The following is a 13,553-nucleotide window of genomic DNA, read 5'->3' on the forward strand; positions in this document are numbered from 1 at the left end:
TTCACTCAAACGGCTAAGACAGCAAAGTGTGTGGGGTGTGGGGTGCGTGCGTGTGTGTGTGTGTGTGTGTGTGTGTGTGTGATTATTGAGAGACAGGGAGGAGGGGAGAGAGCTTCGTCTGCTGGGTCATTCCCCCAGCCGCAAGGGCTGCAGCAGGCTGAAGCCAGGAGCCAGCAGCTCTTCCAGGTCTCCCATAGGAGCGGCAGGGCCCCGACTACGGGAGCCGTGCTGCCGCCTCCCAGGGCCACATTAGCAGGAAGAAAGCCGGAGTCAGGGGCAGAGCCATGCCTCACTCCTACACGCTCCGACATGGGACGTGGGTGTCTGAACCGGCTCTTAATTATGCTACATCAAATGCCCACCCCCATTATGCTTTTAAGCACAATTTTTAAAAAATTTTTTTATCGGCCGGCACCGCGGCTCACTAGGCTAATCCTCCACCTTGCGGCGCCGGCACACCGGGTTCTAGTCCCGGTCGGGGCACCGGATTCTGTCCCGGTTGCCCCCTTCCAGGCCAGCTCTCTGCTGTGGCCAGGGAGTGCAGTGGAGGATGGCCCAAGTCCTTGGGCCCTGCACCTCATGGGAGACCAGGATAAGTACCTGGCTCCTGCCATCGGATCAGTGTGGTACGCCGGCCGCGGCAGCCATTGGAGGGTGAACCAACGGCAAAAGAAGACCTTTCTCTCTGTCTCTCTCTCTCACTGTCCACTCTGCCTGTCAAAAAATTTAAAAAAAATTTAAAAAAATTTTTTTATCAGAGTTGGTGCTGTGGCATAGCTGGTTAAGCCTCCACCTATAACACCGGCATCCCATATGGGCGCCGGTTCAAGTCCTGGCTGCTCCACTTCCGATCCAGCTCCCTGCTTATGGCCTGGGAAAGCAGTGGAAGAAGGCCCAAGCCCCTGGGCCCCTGGACCCATGTGGGAGACCCAGATGAAGCTCCTGGCTCCTGGCTTTGGCCCTGACTAATGCAGCCATTTGGGAGTGAACTAGTAGATGGAAGATCTCTCTGTCTTTCCCTCCCTTTCTGTAATTCTAACTTTTAAATAAAATCAATAAATCTTTAAAAATTTTTGACCAGTATTTTAAAAGAAATCAGTTGGAACTGTTTTCCCAATGATTTCCGCCTTCTATCACGAGGCCCAGGAGAGACGTGCAGTGGTGTGGGCCGACGCCATGAGAACCCAAACATCGCTTCTCTTCAATGGGGCTCCCACCGCTGCTGCTTCCTCCCTCTCTGGGGTTCTGAGAGCCCTGACTGGCCACATCCCCCTAAGGAGGAAAAGGGGCTTCCCCCAGCCCGCTGGGTGACCTCCCATCCCCACCCCCAACAAAACCCTCTAACCCCCTCCCTGCCACAGGCACGGGAACTCAAGGATCTCCACCTCTGCCCTGAAATGCTCGCTGGCACCCGGGAACAGCAATGACCACCTAGGACAGAAACACAAATAACAGTGGCTCAAACAATTCAGGAACTTGTTTCTCTTTTACATAATGACAAGATCAAAGGTTGGAAATTCAGAGCAATTTATCATCACCTCAATCTAGCTTTCTCCCCTGCCACTGGAGGGTGTGACTTTTGAACTCATGCTCATAAGATGGTTTCTGGAGTTCCTGCCATCACACCCACAGTCCAGGCAAGAGGGAGGACTTTGGGCTCTATTGTGTCCCCTGGCTGAATGCTCGCTCCTGCTTAAGGGTCTCTCCTAGATCCCCACTTCCGCATCCCTCTTGTTATATGCAGGGTGTGGCTATGGCCAGCTTCAGAGTGAGGCTGGAAAATGAAGTGTTTTAACTGGGCCACTGACAACCCTAAAAGAACCAAGATTCTAGACGGGAAGAAGAGAAAAGGCGGGAGGCTGGCCAGGCGCTGGCAGCTCTGTCACACGTTCTTAACTCCAAGGCCCCCCCCATCAGAAGCCCGGGGCCGGCTTCACTCTCACTGCCTGGTCCCCGACCCAGAGGATGAACCCCCAAGAAAGGGAAAACGTGGTAATGATTTTTGTCACTCCCTCTTTGCTGCCCCCACCTGATCCTCCAGCCCCAGCAGCACTGTTTTTCACAACCAGCAGAGGAGGCGGGCACGGTGGCACCGCCTGCCAGGCGGCAGCTTCCCGCCTCCCGCGGCTGCACCGATAGCCATCCAGCTTCCAGCTAACACGTCCGGGGAGCCGTGGGGGACGGCTCCATGCTGAGACACTCCCACCACGTGGGAGGCACGCATGGCGCTCTGGGCGCCTGGCTTCAGCCTGACCCAGCCCCCATTGTTACAGACATGTATGGAAGATCTCCCCCACCTTGTTTGTTCAAACAAGTAAGTAAGCATTTTTAAAAATAGAGAAAAAGCAGCCACTCCCACTGCTACCCGTGGGAGCCTCAGACAAGGTTTCCATCCTCGCCGAGTCGTCCTGCATTCGCAGGGATACGCAGCAGCTCCTCCACTCGCTGTAAAGCCCTGGGCGCCTGCACGTGCCCGTCCAGCGGCCTACGTGCTGGATGCGCTGATGAAATGGGGAGTTTGCATGGCCCAGGTTCGAGTCCCGGCAGCACCTTCATTACTAACGTGTGACGTCGGTGACGTTTCCCGGGCACACCGGCCCCTCAGGGTGCATCCGCTCACTCAGTCTTCCAAGGAGCTCCTTGGAGCGGTGCTGCTGCCGTCAGTCGCCTTCCCAGGTGCGGAAGAGGCGGCTCAGCGCAGGTGCACAGGTGCGCAGGTGCGCAGGTGCACGGCTCCCCGGAGGCACGCGATGAGTTCTTGGCCTGGAGCTTCAGCGCAGAGCTTTTGACCTCGAATCGCGCACCTTTCCAATGTTTCCATCAAACTTCCGCCTTCAATTCCCTCACTTTCAAAATGAAGGAATTAATTTGGATGATTTGCGATGCACGGCGGTCCATTCAACACAGCATGGGAGACACACTCAAATCTTACAGCAGTCACATTTACAAAGTAAAACAAGTGGAATTAATTTTTTTTTAAAGATTTACCTATTTGAGAGGTAGAGTTACAGAGAGAGAGGAAAGAGAGGTCTTCCATCCACTGGTTCACTCCCCACATGGCTGCAACGACCGGAGCTGTGCCGATCCGAAGCCAGGAGCTGGGAGCTTCTTCCGGATCTCCCACGTGGGTGCAGGGCCCAAGGACTTGGGCCATCTTCCATGGCTTTTCCAGGCCATAGTAAAAAGCTGGATCAGAAGAGGAGCAGCTGGTACTAGAACCGGCGCCCATATGGGATGCCGGCGCCACAGGCAGAGGATTAACCTACTGCGCCACAGCGCCGGCCCCAGGATTAAGTTTAATAATAAAGTTGAAGTATAATTTCAACATGAAATCGTAATGATTGAATCTTTGCCTGTTCGTTCATAAAAGCCAGTGTGTTTACCACGCCTTCAGCCCATGCCCACTCAGATCAGCCACACTCCAGGAGCAAAAAAGTTGCCACTCTCAGCCAGTGGTCACCATAGCTCTAACATTAGCTCTAATGTTTGAAAGGGAAAATTAAAATTAAGCTCTGCTGGGGCCGGTGCTGTAGTGCAGAGGGTTAAGCTGCTGCCTGCAATGCTGGCATCCCATGTGGGCACAAGTCCCAACTACTCCATTTCTGATCCAGCTCCCTTCTAATGCACCTGGAAAAGTGGCGGGAGATGGCCCAAGTGCTTGGGCCCCTGCACCCACATGGGAGACCTGGAAGAAGCTCCTGGCTGCTGGCTTTGGCCTGGTCCAGCCCTGACCATTGCAGACATGTAGGGAGTGAAACAGCAGATGGAAGATCTCTGTCTCTCCCTCTCTCCCTCTGTCTCTCTGTAACCCTACCTTTCAAACAAATAAAGTAAATATTTTCAAAAAATAAAATTAACCTCTGTAATTCAAGTTTTCATTACCATTTATTTTATAAATTATTTAAAATAGTTATTTTCTCTCCTTTTTTGCTGTAGAAAACTATAGAAAACCCAGGGAGCTTTACTTAGCGCCATCACAAAACACTACTGCCATCTGGTGGCAGTTCTCTGAATTGCAAGCAAATTCCCCAAGAGTTGATAATCAGGTTCTAGAAATGTTTTTCAAAGCATGTTCTGCTGACCCTATCTGGTCCAGAGGAGCTGGTTAAAACTGCACATTGCCTGGCCCCACTGAATAAGAAGCTCCAGGACAGATCTCAAACACCCACATTTAAAATAAAGCACCCAGGGGTGACCTTTAGCATAGTGAGTAAACTGGCCTCCTGCAGTGCCGGCATCCCATTTAGGTGCAGGTTCAAGTCCCAACTGCTCCACTTCTGATCCAGCTCCCTGCTAATGTGCCTGGAAAAGCAGAGGAGGATGGCGATGGAACAATGACATAAGGTTCAGCCAGTATAGCCCATTGCCTGAAAGAGAGACAAAATCGGAATTTATCCCTTGCCCCTGAGGATCTCAAGTGAGTCTCACACCCATTTGTCTTCACCCCACCCCTGAATTCTTCCCCAGGTTCAGAAGCCTTGGGGCCAAACTTGAAAGACCTGTATGAAGGAATTCACCTCCACCAGCCCACCTAAGATATTAAAAAAAAGCCCAGAGCTGGGGTCTGGGCTCTCCGCCATGTGTTGGGTCTATATACATGTGAGCAGCTGGTTGACCTCTGCGAATTTGTTTTCTCTAAATAAATTCAGTCTGGCTGCAAGTTCGTATTCTGTCTCCTCTCTGTTCCGCATCTCTTTTTCTTACAGATGGTCCAAGTGCTTGGCCCCCTGCACCCTCATGGGAGACCCAGAAGAAGCTCCTGGCTCCTGGCTTCGGATCAGCCTAGCTCTGGTCATTGCAGCCATTTGGGAAGTGAGCCAGTGGATGGAAGACCTCTCTCTCTCTCTCTCTCTCTCTCTTTCCAACTCAGTCTTTCAAATAAATAAATATTTAAGACAATAAAAATAAAATTAAAATAAAGCACCCGAGTTTTTGTCACATGCACTAAAACTGGAGAATGGTTGCTCTAACGGAGGTGCAGAAAATTCAGTGGCAGCAAACTTGGGGAGGCGCCCGCTTTCCCAATCTGCTCTGAGATGCAGGCCATCTCAGTCTACCAAGCTCCAGGCAGCTGTTTCTAAACCCCTCACTCCCAATGCACACACAGAAAGCCAAAAAGAATCCACAACCCACTCCAGTCACCACACCACACCTCCCTCCCTGATGCAGCCCCCACCCCCTTCCCTCACCCTCGCTCCCTCCCCGCAGGGTCCAGCCAGGTGAGTCCCCTTCCCAGTGAGCAGTGAGCCCCGCCACTTCCCTTCCCACGGCAGACCAGCACTCCCTGCCCCCAGCCCCGGGGAGAATTTGTCCCTGGGAATGCAGTCCAGGTAGCACCTGCTCCAGAAGCCCCACCTCTACGGGGGGGGGGGGGGGAACCTGTAGGCTGAGCGGTGCTCCCCTCCCCCCAGGGTGCCCGCTCTGGGGATTGCACGTCTGACCCCCACACAGCTGTAAGCTTGAAGGGCAGAGCTGTGTCCCTGGTCTGTCACTCTGCAGCCTGGCAGGACGCGGCCACAAAGCAAGCATCGGTACCTGTTTGCTGGTTAATAACCGTGCCTGACTTTTTTTTTTACAAGGCAGTAGTGAAAGCTACCAAGGAGAGGGTACCCAGGGGGGGTCTGCATTTCGCAGGCTTCATTCGAAGGCCCTGGGGACTTGGTTGCCGGCGCTAAGGCACCAGGACAGGCTGGTCGAGCGCCTGAGGCAGGGTGGGCCGCAGTGGGCACAGGGAGAGGGCAGGAACACAGCAAGCCCAGAACGTCCTCGCCGCCTCCCAGGAAGGGAGCCATTTCCCCAGAGGACAGAGGCCTGTCGCATCTCGCCCCGCTAATCTGACGGGAGCCAGCCAGGGAAGGCGTGCTGAGGCTGGGAGCCACAGGCTGCTGCGGCCTCCGGGGACAGGGGCACGAGGGGAGGGTAATTGACTTGTCTCCCAGATTTATTTATTAATTCCTAGCTGTGCCATTTGATGTGGTTTCCAGGAGGCACGCCGCCGTGGAGATGTGCCCCCTCCCTGCCCGGGCCCCCTGTGCTGCCGTGGCCCTGGGGGAGGGCTGAAGCTCAGAGCCAGCCCCCCAGGGAGCCGGTGCGGGCGGAGCCCAGGCGGGAGAATGAGGGCCAAGGGTGCGGACCCCGCACAGGCCTGCCGCGCTGCGCACAGCATGTCCGGCAGGGGGCGCTCGGCTGTGCTGGGGGCACCTCTCGGCTTCAGCTTCTGCAATTAGTACGAGCGAGTGTTATAAACGGGACAGCAGGGTAAAGCAAACGTGGGGCGTCCGTGACCCCGAGAAGCAACGCGGGCCGAAGCTTGCATCCTGCTGGAGCCGAGGCCACACCTGAATGTGAACAGTTACAGGGTGGAGAGGAGGGGCGCCCACCGCAGCGGGGATGCGGAGCCGGAACGAGCCCCTTTGATGCAGGGTTGGTGTGCGGCAGGATGAGTACGGAGCGGGGAGTAGCAGCCGCAGCCCCCAGCCAGGCAACGCTGGGGCGGTAGGGGCCGAGGGGCGGGGCCGAGGCGCGGGATTCGGACCTCCACCAGGAGCCCCAGGCAGCAGGGTCCTGACCTTCAGCCAGCACCGGGTCAGTCCGGGAGAGCTTTCTGTGCCCGGCAAGCTTCGTGCTGTGTGGGTCCCCTCCCTGGACCTCCAAAGACCCCTCCCAAGCAGAGGGGAAGTGACAGCAGGGGCCTGGAGCGCCTGCTCCTGCACACAAGCCGGCTGGGCAGCCCAGGCTCGCTGTGGGCTGGGGCCCCGGGCCCCTCGGGAGGCCGTCTCCCTGCAGGAGAGCCGCTGGCGCTGGCCAGGCCCCTCACCACTCCCTCTGTGTCACCTCTGCTCCCCGTGTCCCAAGATCTCGGAAAGGAAGGTCCTGGGGCCTTCGAAGCAACAGGACAGAGCTGAGGAGCGGAGAGGCCTGCCCTTGTAGAGAGCAGGACCAGCCCACGGCCTGAGGCTCATGCCCAGCTCCTGCCTGTGGGCCCTGGCCTCTAGGAAGGCCCCTCCTGTCTTCCTCCCCGCCAGAGGGCCCCTCACTAAGGCAGGTGCATGTGGGGTGGACCCTGCAAGGGCGACCTGTGACTGCCGATGCTCTGTCGCCTCCCCAAACCCTCCTCCACAGAAATGAATTCTCCCCTGGCTTCTCCAACGGCCTCCCCCACCCCCACCCCGATTCTGCTCCCCACTTCTCTTCCCCCACCAAAGCCTCCCCCAGTGTGCCCCAGAACCATCAGCAGAAACTCCAAAATCCCAGAAATCTGTCTCCCTCCTCGCCCGCCCACCCGCAGCCCCACGCACACCAGGCTCCGCCAGCCGCTTCCAGCCCTGGGGATCTGTGCTCCCCAGCCCACCAGGACCCAGACCAAAGAACCCTTTCTCTCTGCCTCTCTCAGCCTTGCCATTAAGGTGAGTGAGGGACCTGCTTTGGGCACAATTTTATTTTTTAACATATACTTATTTACTTGAAAGGCAGAGTTACAGAGAGAAAGAGATCTGGTACACTTCCCCAAATGGCCATAAGGGCTAGGGCTGGGCCAGACCAAAGCCAGGAACCTGGAACTACATCCGGGTCTCCCACGTGAGTGGCAGAAACCCCACTACATGGGCCATTTTCCACTGCTTTCACAGACGCATTAGCAGGGCACTAAATCGGAACTGGAGCAGCCGGGACTCAAACTGGTGCCCATATGGGATACAGGCATTGCAGGTGGCGGCTTAACCAGCTGTGCCACAGTGCTGGCCCCTGGGCACAGATTTTAGGGAAATACCAAAAAGCTCAGTAATCCAGACAAATCATATTGTAACCAGAGGTGGGCCTGTGGCAAGGACAGTTTCAGGGGCTATGCCGCCCGTCAGAGTGCTGTCTGCTCATCGGGCCTGAGCTGTGTCTCCATTCACATTCATTCACCCAACAACGCAGGCCCTACTATGCGCAGACCCGGGCCCAGCCTGGCCAGGCTGTGTGCATGCTCGCGCTGAGTGGTACACATGCAAGCCACACTGTGTGCACACCCAGGTGGAGTGGGATCCGCCCCTTCGTGAGGCCTGGCCGGAACTCGCACTCAGGTTCCCACCCCAGCCGGGCCTGGCCTCGCTGGGCTGCGGTCACACCCAAGGGCTCCCTTGGCTTTTACCTCTTCCCACTGGTGTGACAACCCCCCAGTCACAGGCGCTACCTGTCCAGAGGCCAGGCCACTGTGGGCAAGGACGGCACAAGGGGCCGCGGCCTGGCCTCTGTCTCCCAGGCCCATCCAGCCCAGCTGGCACGTAGGGGAGGGGCTGTCTCAGCGCTCTCAGCTCCGGGGCCTGCAAACACAGAAACAAGACCTGAAGAGCCCCCAAAATGGGAGCGGGACTCTGGCTCCGCCCCTCCGCCCCGCCCCCACCAGCTTGGGTGCTCTGTCCAGGGCGCCTTGGTTACTAACACCCCTGCCTCCCCACACCACGGGGGCCTGCTCACTAACTCCCACTTCCATCGGGTCACTCCCCTGCCTTGGGGCTCCCCAGCCGCTCAGGCTGAGCGGGCACCCGAAGCCCTGCCTCCCCCTTGCCCCTCCCAGCTCCTCGGGAGCAGGGCCGCAGCCATCCCATAAAGCTCTCGCCTTTTCCAAGGCAAAGCCTTGCTGAGCCTCCTCCTTCCCCTCCTCCTCTTGGAATGGGCTCCTGCCCTTAAGTCCTCCCCACCTCACAGGGCACACCTCCTCCGAGAAGCCTTCCCTGATGACCACAGCCCCAGGGACCGCTCCACCGGGCCTCCTCTCTGTCCCAGATGCCTGTCCAACCATGATACGCCAGCCCCTGCTGAGGATTTTGCCCTCGCCTCCTGGACTCCCAGCTCCCTTAGGCCAGCACACACACACTGAGCAGGCACACAGGCTGCTCTGGGCCCTGGCCCCCGGCAGCACACAGCCTGGGTGACTCTCTCCCTGCGGTGCTGGTGCCACCGGCAGGGCTGCCCTTGCAAAGCTGCAGGCTCCCGGTCAGGCTGGGGCCTGCTCGGCTGGGCGGACCCACACACATTCTTTCAGAATTAAGCACGACCCGCTGGCTCCGGATTCCAGGACAAGCATCATCCGGTTTGCTCTTGGAAGCAGCTTGCTCCCTCCCTGGGTGGGGAGGCCCCCTCGGTTCCAAAGGAAAGCTCTCTGGTCTCTGGGGCAGTGACCTCAACAGTTGCAAAGGAGGGTGAAAGGTCACATCTGTGGCGCTTTGCAAACCTCACTCACCTCCTGCCCGGTGCTCATGTGGCACACGTCCACTGTACTTGCAAACATGCACGGGCACACACACACACATGTGCATGCAAGCAGTGGGGACAAACATACATGCACACACATGAACACATGCAAGGCATAGCCCGAGATGTGCACACGCGTGCATGTGAACATACATGCACAGAGAGAACACACATGTGCACATACAAATGTAAGCATGCCAAGATGTGGTGAGCTGCGGAAAACCACCTCAGCTCAAGAGACAGAACACTTTCAGCAAAGACAAAATAACAGTGTTCCAATCACACTGCCCCCTCCCGAGTGCAGCAGGAGAGAGCTTGGGGGCCATCGCTGTGGCATAACAGGTTAAGTGCCGCTTGAGATGCCAGCGATTTGTGTCCTGGCTACTCTACTTCTGATCCAGCTCCCTGCTAGTGCACCTGGGAAAGCAGCAGAGGATGGCCCAACTCCTTGGGGCCCCTGTCACCCATGCGGGAGCCCTGGAGGCAGCTCCTGGCTCTTGCCTTCAACCTGGTCCTACCCTGGCTATTGTGGCTGTTTGGAGATTGAACCAACAGATGGAAGAGTCTGTCTGTCCATCTCTCTCTCTCTCTCTCTAACTCTGCCTTTCAAATAAATAAACGTCTGGAACAGGCTGCAGCTGCCTGTGCCTGCAGGGTGGATGGCAATGTGGGGGCTCCAAAGGATCCCCCAAATACACTCAACACTCGGCTCCCAGTGTCACCCCCATGACTCTCTTTGCTTCACAGACTCCTCTCTCTCTCTCTCTCTCTCTCTCTCTCTCCCTTCTTCCCTCCTACCAACCTTCCTTGTGCTGGGCCCTGAGTTGGAGGACATCAGGGTCCAGAACGGTCCTGTGCATAAGACAACAACATAGGCAATGGGTAAGTCTCCTCCGGAGGTAGATGAGTTCCGGAAGCCTCATGGGGCACTGGGGAAGGCTTGGGTGGTTGAGCCAGCCTCTGCCATGGGCTCCCAGACTGTTCTGGAAGGTTACAGAGAGAAAGGGAGAGACAGAGATCTTCCATCCGCTGGTTCCCTCCCCAAATGGCTGCAACGGCCGGGGCTGGACCAGGCCGAAGCCAGGAAGCAGGAGCTTGTTCCAGGTCTCCCGTGTGGATATGAGGCCCAAGCACTTGCACCATCTTCTGCTGCTTTCCCAGGCACATTAGCAGGGGGCTGGATTGGGAAGTGGAGCATCCAGGTCTCCACCCAGCACCCATATGGGATGCGGGCATCGCAGGTGGCGTCTTTACCAGTTATGCCACAGCGCCAACCCCGTGGTACCTTGTATAGGAAAAGAAACTGCTTTTTTGAGATATCTTATTTCTATAATGGAATAGTGTCTGAATAAGTATATCAGTTGTATCTACTATAGGAAATCTACTATAGGAAATTGCTATCTACTATAGCAAATTGCCACCTCTAAACATATGGAGAGCCCCCAGTGATGAAAGCACCCATGATACGAACAGCAGCGTCCAGCTTTGGTCCCTGGGCACTCCCCTGGAGGCCCTGCATCCGGCCTCCACCACCCCCGCTACCGGCTGAACCATGTCTCCCCCAGATGCCTGTGCTGAAGAGCTAGCCCCAGGCCCCCTAGTGTGTAGCTGTACCTGGAGATGGGGCCATCAGCGAGGTCGTTACATTTACAAGGGGTTGTCCGGGTGAGCCTCAACCCAGTCTGTCCCATGTCTTCAGAAGGAGAGAAGAGCGGGACCTGCGGAGACAGCAGGGAGCTCGGGCACAGAGGGCCAACAGCAGGGCAGCCAGCTGCCCGCCATGGAGAGGCCTGAGAGGAATCTGAATGAGCTTTGACCTTGGACTCACAACCCCCAGCAGCGTGAAGAAATGCATTTGTGCTGTCGGGGGTGGCCGCCAGCTCCAACGCAAGCCTTTTTCTAGTTCCTGTACCAGTCCCACACTCCCATCCCAGGGAGGACCACGGCCACCCTCAAGAAAAAAGCGCTGGGGACAGGGACCCTCAATGGCCCCGACCGTGCAAGCGGTCGCCAGCTCTGACAGTGCCAGGCCACAGCCCCCTGACAGCTGCCCCAGGGCCCTCTAGGGGACACTTTGCCATCGTCCACCCTACACCAAGCAAAGTTGCCACGAAGGATGTGGGCCGAGAGGAGCAGCTTGGGCCACGCATGCTGAGTCTGGCGCAGTCTGGGGACACAGAGCTGAGGGGACCCTCGGCAAGCCAGGGTGTTCCTAGGAGTCCCCAGGCCAGGGCTACAGGAGCATGGCGCTCCCCACCCCCTCCTTCCCAGGGATCTACAAGGCAAGCCCCTCGGCTCAGGCTGCCCTCACTGGTCCCTCAGAGCTGGCACAAGTCCTGCTCCACTTCCAATCCAGCTCTCTGCTGTGGCCTGGGAAAGCAGTAGAAGATGGCCCAACTCTTTGGGCCCCTGCACCCAGGTGGGAGACCCAGAAGAAACTCCTGATTCTTAGCTTCAGATCGGCACAGCTCCGGCCATTGCAGCCAATTGGGGAGTGAACCATAGGATGGAAGACCTCTCTCTCTCTCTCTCTCCTCTCTCTCTGCCTCTCCTCTCTCTGTGTAACTCTGACTTTCAAATAAATAAATAAATCTTTAAAAAAAAAAAAAAAAAAAAGAAAAGAACTCACTCCAGAGGCCACCAGGGGAAGCAAGGGCAAGGGTTCTTGAGCCAGGGTCAGCACAGGGGCCGGGCCAGGCCTGCAGCAGAGCAGTGCCCCCGCTGTGCTGCTCTGATTCCATTCGGAGCCTGCAAACCCTGCTGTGCAGGCCAGGTTCGCCTGCCTGCCTGCCTGCCTGCCTGCGCCCCGCTGGCCGCAGCCGGTTCGCTTTGAGTGCTGATTTATGGGAAACACAAGGTTGCCTGAAATCCCCTTGAATTCCTCCTCGGTGAGGCAATGGTTCTGGGAGGGAGGGCAGGACTCTGGCATCCCAAGCAGGATGGGGAGATGGAGGCGGGTGCATCAGAGCAGCCGGAGCTGTCTCGCGAGAGGGAGCACGCCCAGGGACCGGAGCTGCTCTCTCCGGTGGGGGCCTGCTGCCGCTGCTGTCCCGGGGGACCACACGGAGCCCTCACGTGCCATGGGATTCCATGCAGCGCCGAACATACACGGGCCAGGAGGCAGGGGTCTCACCGTCCTGGAGAACAGAAACAAGCTATCTGCAGAAGAAGCCGCATGAAAATGATTCTGTTGTCACAGAATTTCACAGCAGGCCACCTCCCCGGGAGATACTTGAAACAAACTGGCCCAGGCAGTAAAAGCAAAGAGGAGCAATGCCAAAGCCAGGACAGTGCTCCTCGCTTGGGGGGGGGGGGCTGCCTTGGGGAGCGCTGCAAGGAGCACCCTGACTAGATGGGTCGTTTTACTTCTGACACTCACACGTGGCTCCACGGGCTTCGTTAAGTTAGTTTGTGGGAGGATTTCTGCACGTCTCCCTGCTTTCACTTGCTGTTTGCTCTCACTTTTCTGGTTTGGTTCGGTGCATCTGACTTATTTATGACACCCACGCCATCAGGAGAATGAGACCTGAAGGGGTTGGAGGACGGAGAAAATGTTCCAACCTCACACCCCTGGATGCAAAGTCCCGGGACAGGGGTGGGGGTGGGGGGCTTTCCCATGGCTCGGTGACTCTAGGAAGGCAAAGGAAACACATGGGGTGGCGGGGGCCCTGTAGCCCCATTCCTACAGCACTGCGGGATGGGTCGGGGTGAGGCCCTCGGGGGAGACCTGTGGCTGCCCCACTCACATCTATGGGGGTGAAAAGAGGCAACTGGAAAGCACCCACTGAGCTCAAGGCAGCAGTGAGGAAGCAGCCCCTGTGCTTCCCGGCTGGGGGCCAGAGCTCGGTCATCTCCCAGTGCAAGGACCACTCTCCCCGAGCACCCCCACTCTGACCCGTGTGCCCTGGACTCCCCCGCCCCCAGTAAACCAGGGGCTCCTGAGAGGCTGTGCTGGTTCAGTACCGAAGTCCAGGCCACAGCTGCAGCTGCACGCCCTGAAGTCGCCGGGGTGGCCCGGGGCATGGCCCTTCCTGGCTTCTGCTCCAACTCCTCTCAGAAGTGGAATTCTGGGGCCCGCACTGTGGCACAGCAGGTTCAAGCCCTGGCTGCAGCGCCAACATCCCATATGAGTGTCAGTTCAAGTCCTGGCTGCTCCACTTCATTTGGGCTCCTTGCTGATATGCCTGGGAAAGCAGTAGAAGATGGCCCAAGTCCTTGGGCCCCTGTACCTGCGTGGAAGACCCAGAGAAGCTTCCTGGCTCCTGGCTTCAGATCAGTGCAGTTCTGGCTGATGAGGCCATTTGGAGAGTGAACCA

General features: G+C 57.3%; 1 long non-coding RNA gene across 1 annotated transcript; it reads right to left on the minus strand.

Moving 5' to 3' along the window:
• Nucleotides 1–3,866: 3,866 nt before the first annotated feature.
• Nucleotides 3,867–12,060, minus strand: LOC138848712 (uncharacterized). Its single transcript, XR_011386807.1, has 3 exons — nucleotides 11,867–12,060; nucleotides 10,852–10,955; nucleotides 3,867–4,367 (listed from the first exon to the last, which is right to left on the minus strand). It is a non-coding gene; the product is annotated as an uncharacterized lncRNA (long non-coding RNA).
• Nucleotides 12,061–13,553: the final 1,493 nt, after the last annotated feature.

This window comes from Oryctolagus cuniculus, chromosome 2 (genome assembly GCF_964237555.1).
Source record: "Oryctolagus cuniculus chromosome 2, mOryCun1.1, whole genome shotgun sequence".
Taxonomy (NCBI): domain Eukaryota; kingdom Metazoa; phylum Chordata; class Mammalia; order Lagomorpha; family Leporidae; genus Oryctolagus; species Oryctolagus cuniculus.